Raw genomic sequence first — 27700 nt, 5'->3', positions numbered from 1 at the left:
CCACCTAATGCAAAGAGCTGACTCATTGGAAAAGACCCTGATGCTGGGAAAGATTGAGGGCAGGAGAAGGGGACGACAGAGGATGAGATGGTTGGATGCCATCACTCACTCTGGACATGAGTCTGAGTAAACTCTAGGAGTTGGTGATGGACAAGGAGGCTGGTGTGCTACAGTCCATGGGGTCACAAAGAGCTGGACACAACTGAGTGACTAACTGAACTGAGCATGCAGATAAGCACATCATACTGGGAGAGTAAGATAAAAGGAGTCTAGATCTTTGAGTAATTTCCTGGAACAGAACCTCGGCCCACCCTGGCCATAACACACCTACCTCTTCACTGTTACATAACAGATAAATGTCTATCTTGTTTGAGCCACTGAATTTCTGAGTGTCTGTTTCAGCAGGTATCCTGTACTCTAACTATATACTTTCTAAACTTGTAAAAACCTGAAAGAAACTGTGCAAGACAAATCATAGGACCCTAAAAATCTACTATATATTAGTAATACCTTTTTTAAGATCAGAGGGGAAGTTTCATGATGCACATGTGCACTCACAGACATAAAATGAGAAAACAGCTGGACTGATGTTTGCCAAGTGACAGAGCAGGACCAGGTTGGCAGCTAAGTGATCAAGACTGAAAGTTCAAATTTTGATCTCATACAGTTTCCACAATAAAACAACTAACTCTTAAAAGATAAAGTAATGTGTAAATTACTACCTGACACTCAAATCCTCAATCTAGAACAAAGGAATCAATTATGACATTCCTAGGTAAGGGGTAATTTACATGAATATAACAATCATGTCAGACTAAAGTAAGAGAGGCTTAGGAATTCTCAAGCATTTTGTACTATAATTATACACAAAAATAATGCAGGGCGACATAACCAGAAAATTAAGTAGCTAGACTGTGTCATGATTGTATTTGAATGTTTTATTGCCTAGAACCTAAATGAAACAAAACCAGCTTCAAGGACCTGGAAGAAGACTATTAATGGAACTAGCTCCTTGATGTTTGTTGACATTACGCTGTTCCTATCAAAAGCCACATAATCTATTTATCAATTTATTCATTTACAGGACAGATGAACCAAAACTCTTGAGCTTGTGACTTTGACCCTATGATGTCACCTTTAGGGTAATATCTGGCTTCATAAGTACCAAAGTTAAAAAAATCATTTTCAAAAGGAAAAAAGTGCGCTATGGAAAAAACAAGAAAAACTTAGGTTCTAGTCCTAGGTTATCCATTTTCAAACTGTATGACCTTGGACAATTAACTAATTTTCCTGGGCTTCCAGTCTGCGTTTGTAACATAGGACAGTGTGAGGGTGTCATCCAGCTCTATGAAGTTTCAAAGTTCTTAAATATTCTAATGATATATTACCGAGTTAGCCTATTATTTTAATGTTAATACCTCAATGTAAAATAAAAGAAAGTCACAACAGAGCATCACTTCAATTTATTTAAAATATGTATATAAGCAAAAAAAAAAAAACTGGAAAACTAATTTTCCACTGTCATATCTTCTTCACAGAAATATGAAAAGAAAATCTGACAAGGCAATCAGAAAGAGTTCAGTACAATTAAGTTCACCTAAGAAAAGTTCAGATGAGAAAAACTGCTTCTTGCAACTAAGCCTGTGCGCCACAACTACTGAGCGTGGGCTCAAGAGCCTGGGAGACGCAATCACTGAGCCCAGCTGAACCCAGGTGCAGAAACTACTGAAGCCCACACGCCACAACAATGAGAAGCCCTCACCCCTCACTTGCCACAACTAGAGAGTGGCCTTCCACTCTTCGCAACTAGAGAAAAAGCCCACGCAGCGAAGACCCAGAACAGCCAACAAATAAATAAATACTAAAGAAAAAGAAAAACTGCCTCCTCAAATATTCCAAGTGCATAACTGCAATCCCTCTCTCATATGAAGGCTCTCTGATAGACAGTGACCACATACTGGCTCAAATATATATTAAATGCCACTATCATTAGTAATTCTCAAGCATAATCAGTGACCAAGAATGAAGCAATCAGGAGAAAGCACAGAATATAAAAGTAGTGTAGCAATTTTAGCATCATCACTCCTTAATAATACTAGATTCAGCATGAACTCTTTCAATCCTGCAGTTCTCAGCAATCTTTACAGAAAACATACTCTGTGTCAGGTACTCGAAAAACAGATTCTCTCTCTCACACACACAGACACACACACACAGAGCTGTCCTATCTACTCTCAATCAGCTCTGATAGTCTATCTACCAGGGAATTTTGCTCCTTGGATTTGAAAAAGAAGGATGTAACAGAAGACTTTTTAAAACCTGCCGCTTATCTCCAAATAGTCCAGATAAAGAAATCTATTTTCCATATCTAAAAAGGTTATTCCTAAAATAGATGTATAGCTCTAACCAGTGTCTACAGTAATGACAGAGGGGAAAAAAACAGGGGAATTGGAATCAGGAAGCCAGAGATTGAGACTCTAGATTCTGCCACTCAACAAATGCGTAACTTTGTACAATTAATTTACTTCATTTTTCCTCCCCTATAAAATGCATACAGCATATCTGCTTCACAGAATTTTAAGGCACAGACAAGACATATTTAAATATATTTATATATACTTATAAAGCAGTTTCTGAGAAAATTTAGGGTAGAGGTTAAGGATTTAGGCTCTCAAGTCAGACTGCTTGGGTTCTAATCACAGCAATATCCCTTCATTATTTGTGACACTGAGCAAGTTATTTTCTTTCTTTCAAGTCTCAGTTTTTTCTTCTATAAAATGGGGATGAGGATGAAAACAAATATTGCATGCACTTGAAACAATGTCAGACATACAGTACAGTGTAGCCAGTAGCATCATCATTAGATCTGCGCTGAATACAGTAAATACAAAGATGAAAAAAAATACATGAACCCCCCCCCAAAACAGCTACTGGTTTAGTGCAAAAAACAGATCAGTAGAAAGAAAAACTTTTAATAACAAAATACCTACCTAAAAAATTGTGCAAATATCAGTCTATTATATATAAAGCTAATATGATAAAGTAACTCAGATTCATTCTGTGCCTAAGGAAATCCATCTCCTACCTAAACACTGCAATCCCTTCATACCAGTAGCAAAGGGGGTAGAAAACAGAAGCCTAAATGGGTTCTTATAATCAAATAAAATGGAGACTGTGAAACTAACCTGTACAACCACTATGGTACCCCAGTACTCAATAGAGAAGGCAATGATCCAGAAAGCATAACGCAGTCACTTGTAAAGAAAAAGATTACATCCCCCTGAAAGAAAAATGAAAAAACTGGTGCAGTACCAAAATCCAAAGCCAGAAGGCTTTCTTCATATAAAAAAATCTTTATTTTAACCAATATACTGCACCACTCAGACATATCAATAATTAAACACAGTAAAATTTTTGGTTGATGTTCCACTCAGGAAAAATACCATCTGCCTTATTGAAATGCTATAAAAGAACCAATTTTCAGGAAAGAGATAACCTGAATATGACTGCATAAAACTAAACTTTCTAGTCCGTAAAAGTAGATCCCCCACTTGCCAGCCACCTGCACCTCTTTACATGAAAATATGCCTGTATGCCCACCTGAGAGCCACTAAGTGATTCACATACAACAAGCACAAGCTTTACTTGGAACAGTCCCCCCCTGAATGGACACACTTAGCTGCTGGGGGCTAGGAAGAGCTGGGAATGAAACAAAATCTACTTTACTTCTGTACATATTCCTGAAGACTTAAAACTGGGATTTCAGCTTCAGAGTCCTCATGAGAGAGCCTACAGCTGTTACCTCCATCCTTACTCTTTCAACCAGTGGTCCGCACACTGCTCAGTCTTTTAAGATTTTCTAATCAAGAAGCATCCATCTTCTCTGCTCTATGGATCAAGATTAGACCAAGATCCAAATGTCATATCTAAATTATTTTCTAAGTTCCCTTGGCCTGCCTCACCACTCTACTGCCACTCACACTCCATTCTCACCTCCACATGATTCAATTATATTCACTCAAAACTTTCTCTACTCAGGACCTCATTCTGGCCTCTTCTCTTTAGCTGTCCCTAAGAGCTAACATAAAACTCATCAAGATGTTTCCTTTATACAGTATAATTGAAATTTAAAATCTCCCTTAAAATAGTAGTAAATTCCTATCTAGTCTAACTATGAAAGTCACATAATGATTATCTAACATTTTTCAAATTAAAAGGCATCTTCACATCCATCTTATTTGATCCTTACAACAAAGCAGGTCAGCTAATATTATCCCTCCTCCAAGTCTCAGCTAAGAAAATCAGCTGTCCCAAGAAACTCAGCTAGTAAGCAGCAAAGCTAGAACTTTAACCAAGTTTGTAAAATCACAAGTCAATGCCCTTTCCATATATGTACTCACTCTCTTGACTAAGAGAGTATAAACAATGAACCAGATGTCTAAATGTCCCTTACAGCAAGTTCCTAGAGGAAAATGAATTCCATCAGTTTAATAGCATCAACATGAAATGTAACAAAACAGTACTAGAAGTTGATCATCTTTTAATAAATCCTATGGCCAGTGATGAAAAAAGCATCAAATTATCCCAATAGTTCAGTAATGGACCCACTTAGCTGCTGGGGAGTAGAAAGAACTGGGAATGAAACAAAATCTATTTTACTTCTGTATATATTCCTAGAGGACTTAAAGAAGGAAGGAAGCCAACACTTCATGAGCCCCTACCGTATTACAGGCATATACGAGGCAATACCACATATAATGTGGGTATTATCTCTATTTCACAGATGAGTAAAACAAGGCTTAGGCAAGGAGTAAGGGTTAGCCAAAGACGGTTAAAGGGTTTATCCAAGACTACCCAATAAGTGGCAGTGCCAAGATTTTAAAACCCGGTTCCCAAACTTCAAGTCTATTTCCAGTGACTATATCATGTTTGGGCACATGATATAGTGCCAAACTTTTAAAGAATTCCTAAAACAGAGTATGTCTGGAAGGCCTTTAATTTTGGAAAAATAATCAAAATACTCCATGTACCTTAACTGCTATAATAATGTAAGATTAGATGACACATATACACACTATTATATACAAAATAGACAAGGATCTACTGCATAGCACATAGAACTCTACTCAATATTCTGTAATAACCTATACAGGGAAAGAATCTGGAAAAGAATAGACATAAGTATAGGTATAACTGAATCACTTTGCTATAGGCCTGAAACACAACACTGTAAATCAATACTCCAATATAAAATAAAAATTAGATTTAAAAAATTAGATGACAGGAAAAACAACCAGATATACATCTGGATGACACTAATTAATGTACAACGTATTACTGAGCCAATCATTGTAATATCTAAGAACTTTAACGTATCTTCAGAATATCTTCGGAGAAGGCAATGGCACCCCACTCCAGTACTCTCGCCTGGAAAATCCCATGGACGGAGGAGCCTAGTAGGCTGCAGTCCATGGGGTTGCTAAGAGTCGGACTCGACTGAGCAACTTCACTTTCACTTTTCACTTTCATGCATTGGAGAAGGAAATGGCAACCCACTCCAGTGTTCTTGCCTGGAGAATCCCAGAGACAGGGGAGCCTGGTGTGCTGCTGTCTATGAGGTCACACAGAGTTGGACACGACTGAAGCGACTTAGCAGCAGCAGCAGAACATCTTTTACTATAATTGAAAACCTAACATGAGCTTTGAAGTCTGGTAAACTGCTGCCCACCCCTTATTAACTGAGATACCTTAATTTGGTTACTTAAATTCTCTGAATTTAGGTTTCTGCTTATGTAAAATAGAAACAATACCTACCTTTCAGGGCTCTAATTAAGATTTAGAGATAATGTGTGTAAAAACCTAGACAATGTCTAGCACATGGTACCTAGTCTCATCCTTAGCCCTCTGTGGATATTCCCAGAAAAAAAAAAAAAAGTAGATGAAAATTAAAAACTGAACTATATGATTCCAAATAGAATTGGCTGTTTGGTACCATGGAAAGTAAATACACAGATGACTGAAAAATAATTTTTTTTCTTTTAGATATTTTGGCATCAGATAAATAAAACCTTAAAAAAAAAATTCCAGATGACAATCAAAAGCAAACTCAGCTCTTTTGCCTTGAATCCCTAAGCAGAATTTCTTGCCTGTTCAGAAGATCCTCTAGTTACCTAGTAACCACCTGCCAGCCTCAAACTAAAGAAAATTGGCTCTGCACTGGTCTAATTACCCAACCAGCCTGAACAATCTAAAACGAAGTGCAAAATAAAGAGAACTGTCAGCCAGAATGTTAGTGAAATTATCCACAACAGGAGACCTGAGAATCTAAATACCACTGGGCAGTTATTTCCATGAGAATAAAATCACAATTTATGAGCCCTGCAAATTATACCATTATTAAAACAAACATCCCATTGAGGCTACAGCTATCAGATAAAAGGCTTTATTGTCTCTATTGTTTCATCTACTGCAGCAAAGAGGTGCAAACTGAATGAGCTATTACCAGAAGCTGCAATTTCTAGGAAATTACAATATAGACCTCCATCTTAAAGCTTCCTTTGTGTTGGGCTGTAAACGCTCTGGAGGGTAAGAGGAGAATGGAGAATCAACTCTTCTCCACTGCCCCCAACTCAAAGATCCTGACTTCACAAGCAGAACTCACCAGTTACCCCTACATTTTCCTATGTTTTTCTCTCAGGAGGTCATTCCTGGGTTCACCCAGGAAGGAAGAATTTGAATTTAGCAAATCTACTTTATTCACTAAGAATCCTTTAGACAATTCTCCAATCCAAATAAACACAAACAGAAAAAACAATATGGCCCCCAATTTCCCTGGCTCCCACAGTACAAAGTACCTCCAGCTACAGCAATGAGAATTAACGAGAAAATACAAAAACATGGCATCAGTTCCTCCTATTATTAGGGGGGGAAAATCCCTTTACAATAACTGTTGGCATCATAAACCTCGAATCGCATTTTCAGACTTAAATGGGAAATCTGAGACACCATCTAATGGCTATCCTGGGCCAAATTGTATTATGGAATGGGGAAGACAGAAGTAATCTCTTCAGTGATAGCCCACTGAACTCCACAAATCTACCAATTTTGGGAATGGAAGGGAAAAAGTAGCACCACTAAGTATCTGCTATTTGCCCATCACTGTACACATTTTATTTCTATTACTCACAACAACCCTCTGAGGAAGACCAGATATACCTTATTAAGGCTCAGAGAAAGTATATAACTTGCCCAAGGTCACACAACTACTAAATTAATATCTGAATTAAAGTTTCTCTGACTTTAAATTCTAAGCACTTTTAACCTTTGGTTTTTGCTTTCTTGTGCTACCTATTAGTAAAACCTAATAAAATAAACTCAAAAAAAATTCTAGAATATCAAGTTTAAATACTACACTACAAGCCAGTCACAGGACAATGCAGATAAACTATGATGTCATCATACAATTCATTTTCAAAATTCTCCTTTAATCCTCCCAACAAATTTGTGTGGTATGATACTCTTCAACTTTATATCTGAGAAAACAGAGACTCAAAAAGATTTTACAATTTGCCCAGGGCAGCATGGGAACCAAAATCTAGAACTCTGACTACGAACTCATTGTGCATGCAGTTTTATCACAACGTCAGACTTAAACATAGGCATAAAGAACTCAGAAATCTGTGGTGAAGTTCTTTGCTTGTTTATGAAGAACATCTGTTTATAATTAATAGCATGTGGAACACTGGGCATGCAGGAGGGAAGGAAGAAATACCAGAGAGCCCTTTAGGGCCTCAAGTTGTCTAATCTAAACTTTCCTATTTCAAGAAAGCTCATTCAGTAAGAGGGAACACAAGGACTAGGTGACAGAAAAGCATTTTGGAGCTCTGAACACCTAAATGTACTCTGAGCCACCAACTGAAAGCTGGTCTGGTGCCTTTCAGGGACTAAAGACCAGCTGTGAGCCAGGAACCATGCAAGGCTCTTTCTAGGCACTGTTCTCCTCTTCCTTGTGGTCCTTTGGGCTGGTGCTAGAATCCCTAGATTACAGGTGAATAAACCAGGCTGAGAGAGAGAATGACTTCTCCAAAGTCACCCAACTAACACAGTGACAGAATGGGAGATCTAAATCCTGATTGCTACAACTTCAAAACCACTGTTTAATCTATAAGAATAATAGAAGTAAAAAGTAATAGAAGACAGACCAATGTTTGTGTGGGTGACGGATCAGGGAGAGCAGGAGGAAGGGATTGCATAGGGGGTACCAGGAAACTTGTGGGAGGTGATTCCTCCCACAATTTGTGTGATATACTCACTATTTGAATTGCAGTGATGGTTTCACAGATGTTTACACATGCTAAAACTTAGCAAACTGTATTAAATTTGTGTAGTTTACTGTCTGTCAGCTTCACCTCAATAACCTGTTTAGGCAGGAAAAAAACACATTGTTCTTTTTACTAACCACTGACCACGACCCCAGGATATTTGCCCTTAAATTGCGTCTAATCACAGGAAAACCAGGCCAAACAGTTCTTTCTCTAACCAATTTAGTTCTGAGTTTATGTAAACTATTAGTAAAACATCACAGAAAGATAGTTTTAAATATCTAAGAGTCACAAACTACTTCCAAACACTCTATAGCACTTCAGAATGCATATTCCAACAAATAAAACATTAACTACAAAATGCAGTCTGATAAAAAGATAGAGTAATGGCATTGCACAAACCTGTATTGAAACACATCCTTGGTTCTTACAAGTGAATCTATTCAGGTTGCTAAATCTGTATTCAGCTTCTCATTTACAAAATGAAAGTGATAGTAACAATGCTACCATTTATTAATCTCGTACTATGTGTTTATGTACATAGTCAAAGCTATGGTTTTTCCAGTACGAATGTGAGAGTTGCACCAAAAAGAAGGCTGGGCGCCTAAGAACTGATGCTTTTGAACTGTGGTGTTGGAGAAGACTCTCAGGAGTCCCTTGGACAGCAAGGAGATCAAACCAGTCGATCCTAAAGGAAATAAACAATGAATATTCATTGGAGGACTGATGCTCAAGCTGAAGCTCCAATTGGAAAAGACCCTCATGCTAGGAAAGATGAAAGATTGAGAGCAGAAGAAGAGGGCAACAGAGGATGAGATGATTGGATGGCATCACCAACTTAACAGACATGAGTTTGAGCAAACTCCAGGAGATAGTGAAGGACAGGAAAGCCTGGAGTGTTGTAGTTCATAGGGGCACAAAGAGTCAGACACAACCAAGCAACAGAACAACAAATATGTGCCAAACACCAATCAAAGCACTTTATCTAATTATCTCATTTAATCTTGCCAGCAATTATATGCTGTAAATACCACTATATTCCCATCTCATAGATGAATGAAAAAAGTTACAGAAATAGTAAGTAACTGAGGTCATATAGTTAGTGAGTACAGAGCTGGGATTTAAACTCACCTTGCAATATTATTACTGAAAAGGAGTACGTCAAGGCTGTATACTGTCACCCTGCTTATTTAACTTATATGCAGAGTACATCATGAGAAACGCTGGGCTGGAGGAAGGACAAGCTGGAATCAAGATTGCCGGGCAAAATATCAATAACCTCAGATATGCAGATAACACCACCCTTATGGCAGAAAGTGAAGAAGAACTAAAGAGCCTCTTGATAAAAGTGAAAGAGGAGAGTGAAAAAGTTGGCTTAAAGCTCAACATTCAGAAAACTAAGATCATGGCATCTGGTCCCATCACTTCATGGCAAATAGATGGGGAAACAGTGGAAACAGTGTCAGACTTTATTTTTTTGGGCTCAAAAATCACTGCAGATGGTGATTGCAGCCATGAAATTAAAAGACGCTTACTCCTTGGAAGGAAAGTTATGACCAACCTAGACAGCATATTCAAAAGCAGAGACATTACTTTGTCAACAAAGGTCTGTCTAGTCAAGACTATGGTTTTTCCAGTGGTCATGTATGGATGTGACAGTTGGACTATAAAGAAAGCTGAGCACCGAAGAATTGATGCTTTTGAACTGTGGTGTTGGAGAAGACTCTTGAGAGTCCCTTGGACTGCAAGGAGATCCAACCAGTCCATCCTAAAGGAGTTCAGTCCTCAGTGTTCATTGGTAGGACTGATGTTGAAGCTGAAACTCCAGTACTTTGGCCACCTGATGCAATGAGCTGACTCAATGGCAAAGACTCTGATGCTGGGAGGGATTGGGGGCAGGAGGAGAAGGGAACGACAGAGGATGAGATGGTTGGATGGCATCATCGACTCAATGGACATGGGTTTGGGTGGACTCCGGGAGTTGGTGAGGGACAGGAAGGCCTGGCGTGCTGCAATTCATGGGGTCGCAAAGAGTCGGACACGACTGAGCGACTGAACTGAACTGCAATATTATTCTGAAGAATGAACTTGAAGAAAGAAGTAAAATACAATCTTTTATGTGTTAGTCGCTTAGTCATGTCCCACTCTTTGCAACCCCATGGACTGCAATCCATCAGGCTCCTCTGTCCATGGGATTTCCCAAGCAAGAACACTGGAGTCGGTTGCCATTTCCTTCTCCAGGGGATCTTCCTGACCCAGAGAGTAAACCCAGGTCTTTTGCATTGGCAGGCACGTTTTTACCACTAGCACCACCTAGTATGTTCTCTCTATTCTTCAAGCAAGTTTCACTAAATGAAGTGTCTCATATTGAAAGATAATAAAGTTTATTTTAATATTCTACAAATTAACTTTTACTGACTTTTAACTGACTTTGGCTAATAGTATGCACTTTACCCAACTTACCCCTAATTCTCAGTCTGCAAATTAACTATTACTTTTCTCTGTTTTATTGATCAGGAAAATGTAATTCTGAAATGTTAAGTAATCTTTTTAACAGCGGCACAGATATAAGTCTTCTGACAAGCAATGGCGCTCTTTCCAGTTTGGCTTATTGCCATCCAAGCCACTCAGAACTACACACAGTACATTTTCAGAGACCACTCCTTAAGCATCTTAAGCAATATCTTTCATAACAGCACAGAACCAAAGTTTCATGGATTCTGAGCTTAAAACTCTTTACTCTAAATCATGATGCTTACAGTGTTAACACTTTATAATTAATATCTATGCACTAATATACCCAGTCTTTTTTTTTCTCATTTCTGGTCTGAGTAAGAAAACTTATGCTCCAATCTGTCAAAAACCAGGATGTAATATTTGTTTAGCACATTTACGAAACTCTTTCACATATATTAAATATTCACAACTTTCAAAAACAGACAGACATGATTATCCTCACTTTAGAGGAGGAAAAAAGTGAGATTCAGAGTGCTTAAACAACTTGCCCCAAGTCAGACAGCTCATAAGTGACTAAGCTGGGGTTCAAATCCAGATTTTGAGCATACATCCAGAATCTTCCACACACAAAGACCTTATTCTCTTTCAGAAATAAGCTCAGGTGTCTATTCCTCCAGGAACTCTTCCCTGAAAAAGGCATTAACACCTCCCTCTCTGCTACTTATTTTACAGCTTGTACAACACACTCATCCGAAATTGTGTATAGTTTTTCTCTTGCACCTAGGAGCTCCTTACAGACAGAGACCACATCTTACTCAGCTCTGTGTATCATCAGAACCTACCTAGCATAGAGCCTGATATTCATAGTAACTAAATGAATGCAGGCAAAAATGATTGTTTTTGTGTGCTAATAAGACTCTAAACAAAATATTTTTTGGAAGCCATAATTTAAATCACCTGTCAGGAACTATTAAGTTCTTAATAAGTCTTAAAACCCCTCCACTTGTTAAAGTTTCAGTCATCCCACCACCATAAGAGATAAGTCAAATCCTGTATGTAGGCTCAAAAAAATCAAACGCACAACCAGAGAACTTGTGGTTTAGTTTTGGAGCATTCATCTTATGTTACCTAAAAGTTAAAATTGACCAAAAAATTAATAAAGAGGAAAACTTGCAAGCAGAGAAAAGAACTAAGAGTTTAAAAAGCAATCATAAGATCCCAGCTTTTCCATTTACCAATGTGATTTCATTCATTCCAAGTGAGATTCAGGACCTGTCACAAATCAAGTTCTTCATGAAGATCTACATGTCTACTGTATGGGCAAAAAATAGAGGATGAGTGTGAGCTGAAGTGTAATGAAGAAAACATAAGGCAAGGTTCAATGGCCACAAAAAAAAAAAACCATTCTACTAAAACAGCCTAGAATAACATGGGTTGGGAAGTTACAATGCTAACACATCAGCCTGAAACTATGGATTCACAAATAAGACATTACCAATGCCTACTCTGTGTAAGGTCGAAGAATGAGTTCTAGAGAATAAAAGGATAATTACATACAATCCTTGCTCACTGCAAAGTAGAGGAGACCAATAAATAATAAATGGATAATTACAACCCAGCGATGAGGCAACCCAGAGATGGGGCACCCAATCCCAACCCAGGAAAGTCAAGGAAAGCTTTCTGGACAAGGTTAGTTCCTAGGCTGAATCCTAAAGGCTGAACAGGAGTTAGACCAATTAAAAGTTAAAAGGAAACATCCAGGCCCAAAGAGAAGCATGCGTAAAGACATTAAAGCAAAAAGGATGGCACGTCTGGAGAACTGCAAACACCCAACAATGTACACTTCATTAGAACTAGAGGTAAAATGTGCAAGCTGGGAGGAGAGACAAACAATGAATGACACTGGAGAGAGTTAAGGGGAGAACACTGAGCCTAGTCTCTTACTAAAAACACCATACCAGAGCTCCATCTGGGGCTCCCTGGCAGCTCAGCTGCCCCGCTGGCAATGCAGCAGACTGCGGTTCCATCCCTAGTTTGGGAAGATCCCCTGGAAAAGGAAATGGCAACCCACTCCAGTATTCTTGCCTGAGAAATCCCATGGACAGAGGAGCCTGGCAGGCTATACAGTCCATGGTGTCACAAAAGTAGGACACAACTTAATGACTAAACCACCAAGAGAACCCCATCTAGGAGACAGAATACCTACATCGATATGTGATTGAAGGGCAGGCTGGCTTTCAGATATGCTCATTTAGAATGGATAGTTGGTTTTCTCCTCCGTAATTCCACAGCCTGATCAAAATGTACTGTCAACTATACTTTAAAAAAAAAAGTGCTGTCAAAAACATAAGTCTCAAAAGTATGGATAATATTACCACCAACAAAAATAAAGGCAGAAAAATTCAAAGAACACTCTTTCTTTGGTTCTGGGGCAGAGTACTATGGAGAAATACTTGATCCCCTCAGTAATGAGTAGTATAGTTAGAAAAAAATTTAGAAAGGGGCATCTCTCACATTCACTGACATTTTTAATTTAGAAAGAACTATCAACATCAGTGAATTTTCCAGAACAATTCAAACCGTTTCAACTAGACCAAAAAGTTTTAAAAAGTTGATGGAGAGCCAAAGGTCATACTATACCTGCATTGGTTCATGAATAAATCAAGGCACACAACCAAAATATCAGACCTTTGCTGCCAGGAAGACCAAGCAAACTACAATCAGAAAACAAATCCCCAAATACAAAAACCAATAAATTCAGTGCTTTATTTCTCTAACAAAAATGTTTTAGAAGCCAAAATACTGTTCCTTCTTAACATGCTAAAAATCATATTAAATTCATGCTTCATTCTAGAAGGATAATAGCTCTTATTTATTGACAGTAGTATATACCAAGCACTGTGGTCATTTCTTTACATGAACTGTCTCATTTGATCCTCAAAACTACCTCGGAATTATGTACTACTATTGCTGCCCTTCCCTTTTTAAAGATTTTTAAAAATGAGGTACAGAAAAGTAAAGTAACTTACACAGGTTTCAAAGGTGTTAAGGGAGAAATCAGAGGCAACATAGATGTATTATCTATTACTGAGGAAATCACTGACAATCTAATGAAAACTCATCCCATTAGATTTTCTCAATTCCTAAATTTCCAAATTATTTAAACAGTTTGATAGTCTATCATTAAGAAGATTGACCCTTTCCCCATAACAACAAATGGTGACCAGACTCTTACCATGCCAATCTACACACAGCCCAGAGGGGATGGGTTATACCCTACTCTGTAAAAACTGGTTCACTTATTTAGCACCAGGTCAAGTATTCAACAGAAACTTACTAAACCCTACTAGGTTCCAGATATCAAGTATTCAGAAATAATCAGTGAGACACTGTCCTTGGACAATAGCACAGAATTTAGTAAAGACCACTCACAGGCTTTGGAGGTAGAAAAGTCTGGGGATAAATCCCACCCTAGTCACTGGCTAGTGGGCCTGAGTAGGCTCTACATCTCTGAGCCAAAGCTTTCTCATGTGCAAAATAAAACAATTATGGCCACCCTACAGGAGAACTGTATATTTAAATAAGTTACCATACTTAAACAGCCCAGCACAAAGTAGGCACACAGTGAAAGTTAATTCTCCTTCCCCTAAGGTTCCAGGCTGTATGGGGATGTTGGCGGAAAGGTAAAATAATGCTCAGTACCATAACTTGTTTAGCCTACCCTCCTCCATCCACTTCTGCCCAATCACAGTGAAAAACCAGTCATTACACAATAAGATCACTTGATCATGACTTCATCTGCATCGTTCTCTTTTACTGCAAATGCTCCTGGTTAAGGGTAGGAAGACAGAGGATCACTTTTATACACAGCTATGCACAGTTCACTAAAAGCCACTTCACACCTTTCTTTCAACACAAATAGTAAAGAATAAGGATCAAGCCCAATGATTTTCTAACATACTGATAAAGTTGTAAAACTGCTCAACTCTGAAGTGTTTTGGTTCTACTAAGCAAAGGAAAGGGCTTCCCTGGTGGCTCAGAAGGTAAAGAATCTGCCTGCAATGCAGGAAACCGGGGTTCAATCCCTGGGTTGGGAAGATCCCCTGAAGAAGGAAATGGCAACTCACTCTAGTATTCTTGCCTGGAAAATCCCATGGATGGAGGAGTCTGGTGGGCTACAGTCCATGGGATCACAAAGAGTCAGACACAACTGAGCGACTAACACTTGAAGCGAAGGAAAAAACAGTTATATTCATGCTAGCTTTCAAAGCAGTATTTTTAATAAAGTTTTAACAAATCGCTCAGTCATGTCCGATTCTTTGCAACCCCGTGGACTGTAGCCCACCAGGCTCCTCTGTTCATGGAATTTTCCAGGCAAGAATACTGGAGTGGATAGCCATTCCTTTCTCCAGGGGATCTTCCTGATCCAGGGATCAAACCCAAGTCTCCTGCATTGCAGGCAGATTCTTTACCCTCTGAGCCAGGGAAGCCCCTTTCACTAGGAAATCTACCTATTTCTCCAATAAGAAATAAGTAAAGCCTGGAAACATAATTATACTAATAAAACTATCCCATCTTGAATTGAAGTAAGGCAGTGACATTAAACCGTGACACTGTCATTGCATTCTTTAGAGCCAATGCCAAAAAAAAACTATTTTGAGGCCTTGCTGAAGCCACAAAAGTTATGAATCCTATTAAATCTCATTCCTTACCTATAAATATTTCTACATAACAAAGTACAAGAGTTTTCTCAAGAAAAAACACTAAGGCACTTATGCAATTGAGTTGCAAGCTGAATTACCTGCCCCCCCGCCTTTTTTTTTTCATGAAACACCATTTTAACTTAAAAAAACAACTGCCAGACAAACGATTATTCAGATTTGGATGTTTGGCAGACATTTTTTCAAAAATGAACAATGTGAGACTGTCACTTCAAGGAAAACAACTGTCAGTATTTGTTGCCAATGACAAAATTTGAGCTTTCAAGCAAAAATTAGAGAAGTCTTGTCTGATAGAATTGGTGGAGATATTAACAAATGTAATATCTGACACTGTATGATAAAATATGTCAACATTTTTACAAGATCTGCATAACTCAATGAGCCAATATTTTCCAGATGACCAAAGCACGGTGACACAAAATTATGCATGAATAGAAAACCCATTCAAAAGTACAAAACAGACCAGCAGACTTTAGTATAATAGAGTATGAAAGGCTCACTGTATAGCTTCAGGGTCCATAAAATAATGGACCTCTAAAGAAACTACCAGTTGACAAGTTTCAGTGTAATATTATAAAAAAAAAAAAAAAAGGATATCCATCAATTACCTAAAAAGTCAACCAAGGGAATTCCCTGGAAGTCCAGAGGTTAGGACTCCATGCTCCCACTACCTGAGGGTCTAGGTTCAATCCCTGGTCAGGGAACTAGGATCCCCCAAGTCTTGTGGTATAGCCAAAAAAAGTCAATTAAAACATTCCTCCCTTTTCTAGCCACATATATATGGGACTGGAGAAAGAAATGGCAACCCACTCCAGTATTCTTGCCTGGAAAACCCTACGGACAGAGGAGCCTGGTGGGCTATAGTCCACAGGGTCACAAAGAGTCGGACACGACCTAGCATGCACACTCACTCATATATGGGGCAGGATATGCTTTATATACCATAAACAAAACAACCAGCTGCAAGAGATTGAATGTAGAAGCAGATATATGTCCAGTCAGACAGTGAAAAGCTTTGGAAAAATTGTAAATAATATCCTTCTATTTGGGGGTAATAATATAGCTATTTTCATTAAAATATGCTATATTTAATAGGTTTATTATTTTTAAATGCACAGTTTTGATTTTTAAAACAGCAAATATTGGTAGATGCAACCCACAAACAAAAGTTCTTAGGGGTCTTCAAAAGCAAGAGTGAAGACACCAAAAGGTTTGAGAACTATTGCTATACAGCAGCAGAGAAGGCAATGGCACCCACTCCAGTACTCTTGCCTAGAAAATTCCATGGATGGAGGAGCCTGGTAGGCTGCAGTCCATGGGGTCGCTAGGAGTCGGACACGACTAAGCAACTTCACTTTTACTTTTCACTTTCATGCATTGGAGAAGGAAATGGCAACCCACTCCAATGTTCTTGCCTTGAGAATCCCAGGGACGGGGGAGCCTGGTGGGCTGCCGTCTATGGGGTCACAGAGTCAGACACGACTGAAGCGACTTGGCAGCAGTAGCAGCTATATAGCAGTGAGAAGGACAAATTATTGCTACATTGTTATTGTTGTTTAGTTGCTAAATCTGGTCCAATTCTTTGCCACCCCATGGACTATAGCCTGCCAGGCCTCTCTGTCCATGGGATTTCCCAGGCAAGAATACTGGAGCGGATTGTTATTTCCTTCTCCAGGGGATCTTCCCAACCCAGGGATCAAAAACAAATCTCCTGCATTGGCAGGTGGATTCTGAGCCACCGGGGAAGCCCACTGCTAAATGCAAGAACATAAATGAATCTCACAAACAAAGTTGAGTGCAAAAAGCCAGTCATACGTTATAAAAATTCATAAAGAGGCAAAAAATAATCTATGGTATTGGAAGTTAGAATATTCATTACCCAACCAGGGACTGAACCTGGGCCACAGCAGTGAAAGAACCAAGTCCCAACCACTGACCCACCAGGAATTCCCAAATTTCTTGATCTGAATGCTGTTTACATTTTTTGTGCACTTTTTCTTCATATGTTATATATACAGCAATACAATTTCTTTTTAATTTATATTTTCTTAAAAAAAATACACCCATACACATACCTGCTTTAGACTCACCTGAAGAAGTTTTATTAGCACTGGTCAGAGTAGAACTAGCACAGTTTTTTAAAACAGATCTTCAGGGAAGTTGAATGTGTAGCCAAGCTACTACTCATTTAAGTAGGTTGAAAAATATTGATCTAAGAATTTAAAACAAGGGAGCTTTATATACAGTACAGTAAAAAGAATAAGGGCTTTGGACTAAGGTGGATCAGATTTTTAATACAAGCTTCTCTTCTCTTACTATATAACCAAATGCAAGCTACTTAGTCCCTGCAGGTCTCAGTTTCTTCAGCTTCCTCTTCTATAGAATGGGTGCAATACCCTAAAATGGGTAAATATGAGGATTAAATTATATACTCAGAGAGAGTAAGCACCCAGCATACTCCCTACCACAGATATTCAAATATTAAGCCCTTTTCATCTTTTCACACTCATCTCCTACTAGTCCTATGTCTTGATTTCTTAATCCTTAAAATGAAAATAATGCTACATGACTAACCTGTGCACTACAGATCAAATAAAGTATAATTATATTTGCAGAAATATAAGTAATACAACTATATATATATATATGCATATATATACACACACACATACATACAGATAGGGTTTTTGCTATCAATTCAAAATAAAAGAGAGAGACAACACATTAGAAAACTAAGACAGAGAGTTCCCTGGTGACCTAGTGGTTAGGATTCCAGGCTTTCACAGCCAAGGATCAGGTTCAATCTCTGGTGGCAGAACTGAAATCCAACAAGCCGCATGGTACAGCCAAAAAACAGAAACAAAAACATGATACCTTAAAAAAAAAAAAGAAGAAAAGAAAACTAGGATATGTATAAAAAGTTACAACACAGAGACTAGAAAATGAGCATCAGCAGAAACTATCAAGCTTGAAGGACATGATCAGAAGCCAAATCAAGATTATAATCTCTAGTCAGCCAGGGATTGAACCTTCTGTGAAAAATAGATCACCCTAGGGTTCCTTCAAAATGTCTGCATCTAAGAAACAACACAATTTATATCATCATAAAAACAGACATATTCTGAAAGGCACATCCAGACACCTGCATAAACTGAGAAAGGTGGGGAAGTTGTACTGGAATTTTACAAACCAAGGTGTTTTCAAAGCATCTTTATATAGAAATCGATGGCCCATTTAACAAAATGTCAAACTTTTAGATGAACAGAATACTTTGACAAAAAAGACTCTGTACAATTATTTTTCATACTAAAATGCATAATTGCCTAAAGGAACTAAATTTTATAATAAACAAAACATGAAAATTGAGCTCACTTTAGTCTCTAAGCTCTTCAATATTCTACAACTTTAAGGGACTTCCCTGGCAGTCCAGTGGCTAAAACTCTGTACTTCCACTGCAGGAGGCACAGATTCTAACCCTGGTCAGGGAACTAAGATCCTGCATGCCATGTGGTAGGGCCAAAAAAATAAAAATTTTACAACTTTTAAGCCTGATTTCTGATAACATACCAGGGATTGTCAAGCTATGGCACATCCACAGCCTGTTTTTGTACAGCCTATTAACTAAGAATGAAACATAGGAGGAGGGAAGAAGGGAGATGTGGAGAGGAAAGAGAAGGAGGAGAAAAAAATAAGAGAGACTGTATGTGGCCCACAAAGCCTAAAATATTTTATAAAAGCATTTGCTAACCACTGAGCACATCTTGCTGTCTTCCACTTTTGAAACCTGTGTTATATATCATTATTACCAAAGCCTTTATCAATCCAATTAAGTTCTAAATTACACTGTAAATAAATAAAAATTTACATCTGGAAAAACACCTATCATCTTACTCATTAGAATATCATATTATTGGTTTGTCATCTCTTCTATGTTCAGTTCAAAAATTAATCATTCACTACTTACAAGGCACCCTCCAGGAGCAAGGACTATAAAGATGACTAGAACACAGTCCCTGCTCCCAAGAAACTTACAGTTAAGTGAAGGGGCAGACAGAAACAGTCAATTTTCCTGAAACAGCCCAAGTACTGTAACAGGGGCACACACTGGGTGCTCCTTGTGAACTTATGACAAACTTTAAGGATGCTGAAAGAACCCAGAGGGATGAATAAAAGGAGAAACAGCATGAGCAAAGGTGTAAAACTGTAAAACATCTGTATAAACTACATACTGCTCAGTGTTACCAGTGAAGTACATCGGGACAGGTCATAACAGAAGGCATAATATGTCATGCTAAGGAGCTTAGACTTCAGAGCCAATGAAGGGACTGAAGCAAGGGAGTGATGTGGACATTCTGCTGCTGAGAGGAAGACAGGTTTACTATTGCACATGGATGATACAAAAACAAGTTAGGAGGCTACTGTCCTTGTACAGGCAAGATTAAGAGCTGAACTAAGGTGACAGTAGTAAAGGGGAGATGAATTTCAGGAATATTTAGGATTTATTTGGGGCTACAGGATAAGGGACAAGAAAAGACTAATAGCACAGATTCATATCTTGAATGGCTGGATGGACAGCAGTGCCTTTAAGTTAGGACAAAACTATAGGAAGGGATGATTTTAACTTTTAGGGGAGATAAAAAGGGAGAAGTCAGAAGTCGATGGGGAAAATGAGTTCTGTTTTGGACCTACTGAATTTAAGGATCATCAAAATGTAGGCTGTCAATAGCAAGTGAGATATACAAGTCGAGATCAGGAAAGATGTTTGAGCTGGAGACAGAAATTTTGACAGTCATCAGCATACGATAGCAGTTAAAGCCAATAGAGTGGGCAAGACTACTCAAAGAAAGAATCTTAAAAAGTCCAGTGAGCCAAGATCCATGGGGTTGCAAAGAGTCAAACACGACTGAGCAACTTTCACTTTACATGCTAGAAAGCTGTACTATTACACATTGCAGGCAGATTCTTTACCATCCGAGCCACCAAGGAAGCACCTCTCATCTCATATAATCCATTAAATAACCCAACAACTGAATATTACCTTTACATATGCACAAATGATCCATCTCACTGTACTCTATCTCTGTAATAAGTTACAGGTAGAAAACTAAGAGGGAAACGACTGTATTTGTCAGGATAGTGGAAAACATACATTGCACACCACATTCTCCACTTCAAAAAGTCTCAACTGTTCCATTTTGAGCAAGCCAGCAGTTAACGTAGAACCAGGTCCCATAAACTCACTAGGAGAAAGGTCTCTAACAGCCTCTCTGTCCCACTGTATCTAACAATCTTCAAGTTTTAAGGGAGAAACTGTGAACTGCTCTTCATGTACTCCTCCTCCACTAGGAGAAGAACCCTTCAGAAAGGCAATAAACCAAATTTGACAAGCTTTTCACCTCTGTGTGGGTGCCTGATTTCAGTTTTGTAAACTAGAGGGGAAAAAAAAATTAACATTTATATTATCCTTCACAGTTTAAAGAGTATTTTCACATTTATTATCTCATTTGAGACCCATTTTACAGGTGAGTAAACTGAAGCTCCAACTGATTACTAATGAATTTGGATTTCACATCTCTTAGACAAAAAATTCTTGGTATTTAGGCTGCTTAGGTTGCTAAGCTTCTGATATGTATAAGGATTTCCTATTCATGGTATGCTCTGTACATCAGATGACAGACCTTCCTGTACAATCAGGTGAGGACCAATGTACCAGGTTGCCTTTTTGCAAAAAGATGCACAAAAATTCGGATCAGAGGAGAGTTAAGTGACTTGCAAAAACATGACATGACGTTCTAAGTCAGTATTACAAAGAATCAGTATGTAGTAAATCTAAGATGCTGTTCTTTCACAGCTCACAAAGGTTGCTACTACCCACTCCCATTCCTATTTCCAAGTTTGACTGACCCATATCTGGATAATCCATAAATGTAAACTGGTTTCTCTTGCCATCTAGACTACCCATATAGGTATGTGTGTGCATATTTACAGGAAGTTACTGAAGAATATACATTTTTAAATATGTATATATAATATACATGGGCTTCCCTGGTGGCTCAGATGGTAAAGACTCCACCTGCAATGCGAGAGACCCAGGTTCCATCCCTGAGTTGGGAAGATCCCCTGGAGGAGGACATGACAGCCCACTCCAGAATTCCTGCAAGAATCCCACAGGCAGAGAAGCCTGGCGGGCTACAGTCGATGGGGTCACAAAGAGTTGGACACAACTGAGCAACTAAGCACATATAATATACATACAAAGAAGAAATGCTGCTGAGTAAAGGGACTACAGACAATAATTTTGCTTCCTTTTACTTTTTTATAACTTCCAATTTCTATCATGAGCATGTTATTTTAATTAATGGTGGAAGAAATAAAGCTCTTTTAAAATTAAAAAATAAGGATAATAAATAAGAATAAAGCAAGCTACAGAAAAATACTTACACATTTTTCTATTTATATAAAGTTGTAAAGGTATAAAATATACTGTTTAGGATACATATTTGTTTCGTAAAATTATTTTTAAAAGGGAATGATTCACACAAAATTCAGGAAAGTGGTAGTTACTTCTGAGGGAGAAGGAAGGAAAGGAATCAATCATAAGAAGCTTTAAAGATACTAAAAATCTCCTTTTAAGCTGAGTAGCAAAAACTGAGGCCTTCAATTTGCTATCAGTCTTTAAATTGAAGATTTATATTACACAAACTTTTATACATATGATTTATTTCACAATTTGAAAAGAAGATATAAATAGGATTGAAGAATAAGAACTTCAGGTCTAAAACCCAAACTCTTCCACTTACAGTATAATCTTAAGTATTAAGACCAGTTTTTACTCTTCTCAGAGCAGTTTTTCTTATTTTATATGAGAAAGCTAACACTTAACATATGTTTAGTACTTTACTGTTTAAAGTTCCTAGACTATAGAACCAATATGCAAACATGTATATGTAGATAAACTGAGATAATAATACAAAGTAATACCTCCTTAATAAATAATAGAACATAAATAACATAAATAACTAAGAACTCAATGGTAGGACACAAGAGGCTATTCACATTCTAGTCTTTTCCTGTCTAATAATAATAGCAACAACTAATACTTTTTAATGTGTACTATATGACACACTGTATTAAATGCTTTCCATGGATTAGTTTAATTCTCCAGACAACCTGTGAGATTAGTCCTCTTATGCCCATTTTACAGATGAGACCATTGTGCCCAAGGTCACACTGCTAGTAAATGGTGGACAGACTTCAGAATCCACACTCTTGACCACCATATTAGTTTTGCCTCACTTTTCTAACTTTTTTTTTTTTTGACTGCACCTTGCAGCATTCAGGATCTTAGCTCCCTGACCAGGGATCAAACCCATGTCCCCTGCATTGCGAGTGTGGAGTCTTAACCACTGGACCACCAGGGAAGTCCCTTCTCACCACATTTAAATCATCTATGTCTCCTATGACACTGAAAGCTCCTTGACAACTGTTTTTTTGTTCATTTTCATTTGCCCCTGGCACTTAGCAGGCAATAAGTAAATAAACAGTGAACAAATATTTCACATATGTGCAATGTTTTCAGGACATAAAGTTATTTCAGGACATGAACTGATTTGTTCCCCTAGACAGCCTTCTGAAGTGTTAGTTTTTTAAATTTTTACCATTTTTAATTGTATTTAATTGTAAAATTTAGTGGCAGTAAGTACATTCACAATGTTGTTTAAACATTACCACTAAGATAAAAAGTTTTTAATAACTTTACTGAAATTATTCAGCTATCAAGTGGTAGAAAGGGAATTTGAAACCAAGACTCTCAACCTCTTAATTCACAAGCTATTCATTCAACCAGTGTACCTGTACACCAATACCTCCACTGCTCCTCTTGCTACCAGAATATTGGAAGAATCAAATGAGGTAAAGATACTAAAACACTTTATATACATTTCTACTAAACAGGTGAACACAGTTATGATAAAAAAAAAAAAAAATCCACCAAGACATTTCTCCCAAGTGATTATTTTCCATTTTGAGCTCTCAAAAGCTACAGCTTTAATATAAATGTCCCACCTCTATATCAAGCCTGCAGATGCACAAAAGCAATGGCTGGACCCCAGAGTAAAGTTATGAGGAGAAACGCTTGCATTAGTTAGATTACACTCTCATCAAATTACCAGTAACTGCTCAAACCTGATTTTCATTGTAACACAGAAAGCTTCCTCATAACAAAACACTTTCAATTCCAACGATTAAGTCCAACCTTCAATCATTCTGTCCATTTCAGAACAACAAAAAAAGATTCTTTATATTGGGTATTTTTATGTGCTCAATTGTGAAAGCCAAGGAAAATGGTTTGTTTACGAGCTAAACTCTGAAGCTTGAACCAAAAACTAGAATTATTTTGATCCCATCGGTGCCAATTTTATCTTTACATCTCTCCCCATTTTCTCCTCAGTCTGAGCACTAATCAACAGCCACTTCATGTTTAACATATCATAGTTAATGCAATTAAGTCCAGAAAACCATTTCCCTAAAGATGTTTCCTCCATTAACATCCCTCTCTACCTTCCAACATCACTATTCTGCCATAAGAATGAGCATATCATTAAGTTTTAAATAAAATCTCTGATGAATAGATGGATGTATTATTTTTGTAGTTAATGCAATACGCTTATATCTCCTAATAAATAAAATAAAAATGATTCTATGTTTTTATCTACATCTGACAGAATTCTAACCACCTGAATTCCTTTGGAAGAAAATTCAATCTATAGAAATACAATCCAATTATTTTAAATCTTATCAAGTAATGTCAGAAGAGAATCAAATGAAAAACTCCATCAATAGCAAACCATCTCACCAATGAATATTTATGACTTTTCCATATTTCCTGTCTTCTGTTTACATAAAGCAGTAGTGCCAAGATTCATCTCAGGATTATTAGCCTGCAATACAATGATGGGCCTAATTGCCTTGCAAACAAGGACACCAATAAATGGAGTCTTCAAGCAATCAATTTTAAGAGGGGGGGAAAAAAGGCGTAAGCTCTTTCTGAATACATGCACGTTGCCTGACTAGGAAATAAATTCAGCCTCATATTTTTCAGTCTCATTCATCAGTTCTCAAGCAAGGAATGTTCCCTTAACTACTTAAGCTCATCAAATCTATTTAATACCAAATTTCAGGACTAATTTTTAAAACACACCTTGGACAGAAAGAGACATCAAACAGAAAGGTATCTATCACATTCCAGTTTCATCTTCTTCACCTTTAGTTATGACAGTGGGTTCTCCCCTCAACTTTCTTTTTAAAATACATGAATAATAGAAGATGCCTTCCCTCCTCAATTCTACCTTGACTGAAGCCCCACTCATCTTTACCCTTTGTGATGGTTTACTTCCACATGATACTAATACAAATGAAACAAAGTAACAGCTTAAGAAGTCCTCTAGAAACCAGTCTTTAATGTACCTTCTCTGTCCCCTGCAAAGTCCCCCAACCATAGCCTCCAAAGCTGTCCATTTAAGTCCACTCCCAACCCTCTCCTGTCTCTTGGAGGCCATCCCAATCCTTCCTCTCCAGAATCATCCAATCAACCTCCTCCCAATATTGCTTACTGCCCCTCTCCATCCTCCCTGCCCACTCCATACCAATAGCCCCAGGTTTCCCACTCCTTAATTAGCCCCATCTAGCAGCAGCTACCTCACTATCATCACCCACCTCTCCCGTCCTCCTAGTTCATCTCATACATTCTTTCTCCCAAACAGCCTCGGCCACCTTGGCCAAGGGACATCTTCTTCAAGATACCATCCCCCAACCTTGCTCACCACCTGCCACTATTCTTTTGGTGAGTCCAGCCCGGAAGCATCTTCTCTGCCCTCCGCCTCCATCCTGTACACAGGGAGCCACCAGCAGTTCTAACATCACTCTAAATGCCATCCCGCTGTTTCCACCCCACCCCACCCCCAATTTCGATCCCTGTTTGCCCATTTGGGGCCTAACTTCTACTAATTTACCCCGTCCTGCCAGCTCCCTCACACTCCCCTCATTAAAAGTCCCACCCCCCACCAGGTCCTATTACAACTTCCATAAGCACTCCCCAGGAAAACCCCAAATTCTACCTCCTCTGCTCGCCTAACCCTCGCTATTCCTTAAGTCTCAACAAATTCCACCACCCCAGATGGCAAGCACCCACTTCAAGCTCAGGTCTCAACCCATGCCAAAACCCCTCACCCCCAGCTCCTACCTCCTCTATCAGCCTGAGGAAGGTCCACGCCACACTCCAAAATTAACCACCCCCCAGGGTCCTATCCAACTCTACAGTCGCACTTTCTATTGAAATCAACCCCTTAGCCCGCAACCCGGCCCAGATCCCAAGCTGTCAGTTGCTCCAGGCCAACCCCAAATCCACCATCCTCATTCAGTCCCCTCCCCCATTAGAAGCCATCCCACTCCAGTTTCACCATCCATTTCGCCCAAAACCATCCAAATTCCATCCCAACCCTACAATCCCATACTCCTGTCCCAGGTCGTTTCCATTAAAAGTCCCCTTGCTTCGTCGCTCCCCCCGCAACCTGCTAGTGTCCCACCCTCACCCCACCCCCAGCCCGCGCCTGGACAAGTCTCCCTTGCCAGCCCGCCGTTCCATCGCGACCTTAACCCCCTTCCCCCAACCCGTGAGGGGGTCCGCAGCCCCCATTCTCATTCTCCCCAGTACCACCGGCCCAGGCTCAGCGAGAGCGGAGCGGCGTAGGGTGGGGGTGTATCTCCTCACCGGCGAGCCGCTGCAGGCGAAAACGGCGGCGGCGGCAGCTGAGGCGGCGATGCCCTTGTCTTCTCTGAAGGCTACAGAGGCGACGCTCTCGCTCCGTCGCCCGTGTCCAGTAAGGTGGCGGATGGCGCGCAGGGACCAGGAGCCGCCTCCTCCTCAGCGACTCGGCTCTGAATCCTCTGCAGTAGCCGCCGAGGAGCCCGACGGGTGGGGGCAGGGGACGCTGGGCTGCGGGCGAGGGAGGAGGAGGCTGAGGGAAGGGGCGGGGGGCCGCTGAGAAGGGAGGGGAAGGAGGAGCCGGCGAAGCGCCGCGACACGTCCCACAGCCTCAGCTCGCCGGGACCACAACTCCCGGCATGCCCCGCTCCGCCCGGCGCGTCGCCTGCGCCTCCGACCGTACGTCCGAAGCGGAGGGACCGCTCCCTCCTCGGTCACAGACAATGGAGTAAAGCCAACCACCCGCGGGCAGCTTTTGTAGACTCAGAGACCACACAGGAAGGAAGTTAGGTCACCCAGCAGCCCCATCCTCAAGGGACGATATTTGCGGCGTCTCCAACCTCTTTACGCGCGCGCACACTCCTCCACACACCCTAAACCTCCTCCCGCTGGACTACATTTCCCAGCATGTCTCACAGCCTCTCGCCCTCTTTCCGGACCCTTCTCAGACCTGGTACTACAGTTCCCAGGGAGTGTGGTCCCTGCGAAATGCTGGGAGATGCAGTTCTCAGTTCTTCCTCCATGTTAAAATAAAGAAGTGAAAGAGAGGGGAAAGGGAAGGAAATATGCCACCCAGCCGAGTACAGGCCTAGATGGGCAAGATCACCTGCGATTCTGTACTCTTCGAAATAACCGTTTACCACTGTCTCGCACCAGAACTAATGCAGCAGCTTCCTTCTGGTCTCCCTGCAAAACTAGACGACTTGGCAGCTTGAGCTCAAATATGAAAAGAGGGTACTTCTTGACCCAGCTCCGTTACTTTTAATAATTTACCTTAAAAAGATAATCAATTTGGAAAAGATGAATGGACAAGGTTGTTATCGCAGGTTGTTGATTATAGTGGGGTAAACGTTAAGTGTCCATCACTAGGAGCTGGTTAAATTATATATACAAACAATGCATTAAACAACTGTTTAAAATAATGATATGGGTCTATTTCTTGACATCAAAAACTATTCACAACTTATTCTCAAATGATAATAGACCATGTTTAGAGTGATCTAATTTATGTGAAACTTGAGACAATATTCTATAAGCATAGAACGATTTCAGTAAAAACGTTCCCCAAAATAGTATCTGTAATAATCTTGGAATAAAGTGTGTCAGATTTAAAGTAATTTTTATCTTCATACTGCCAGAATTGTTTAAAAACAGTACAAACTTTTTAAGCTATAAACTATTTTTTCAAAAAATAAAATTTTCAAATCTAACAACAACCT

At 39.3% G+C, this 27700-nt stretch overlaps 1 protein-coding gene across 5 annotated transcripts in view; it reads right to left on the bottom strand.

Moving 5' to 3' along the window:
- FAM168A (family with sequence similarity 168 member A) overlaps positions 1-26594 on the bottom strand; it is a 211290-nt gene extending 184696 nt beyond the window's left edge. For 3 of the 5 annotated variants that reach the window (XM_070383764.1, XM_070383761.1, XM_070383766.1), the window contains exon 1: positions 26268-26594. The gene's annotated coding sequence lies outside the window, so the exon portion shown is untranslated. The remainder of the gene's footprint in view (positions 1-26267) is intronic. The other 2 variants (XM_014477509.2, XM_070383762.1) reach the window with 2 other exon arrangements.
- Between the last annotated feature and the right edge of the window lie 1106 nt (positions 26595-27700).

The sequence above is a fragment of the Bos mutus genome, chromosome 15, assembly GCF_027580195.1.
Source record: "Bos mutus isolate GX-2022 chromosome 15, NWIPB_WYAK_1.1, whole genome shotgun sequence".
Lineage (NCBI taxonomy): Eukaryota > Metazoa > Chordata > Mammalia > Artiodactyla > Bovidae > Bos > Bos mutus.
Note: the sequence above shows the minus strand (reverse complement) of the source record. Positions and strands in the feature narration are given on the sequence as shown.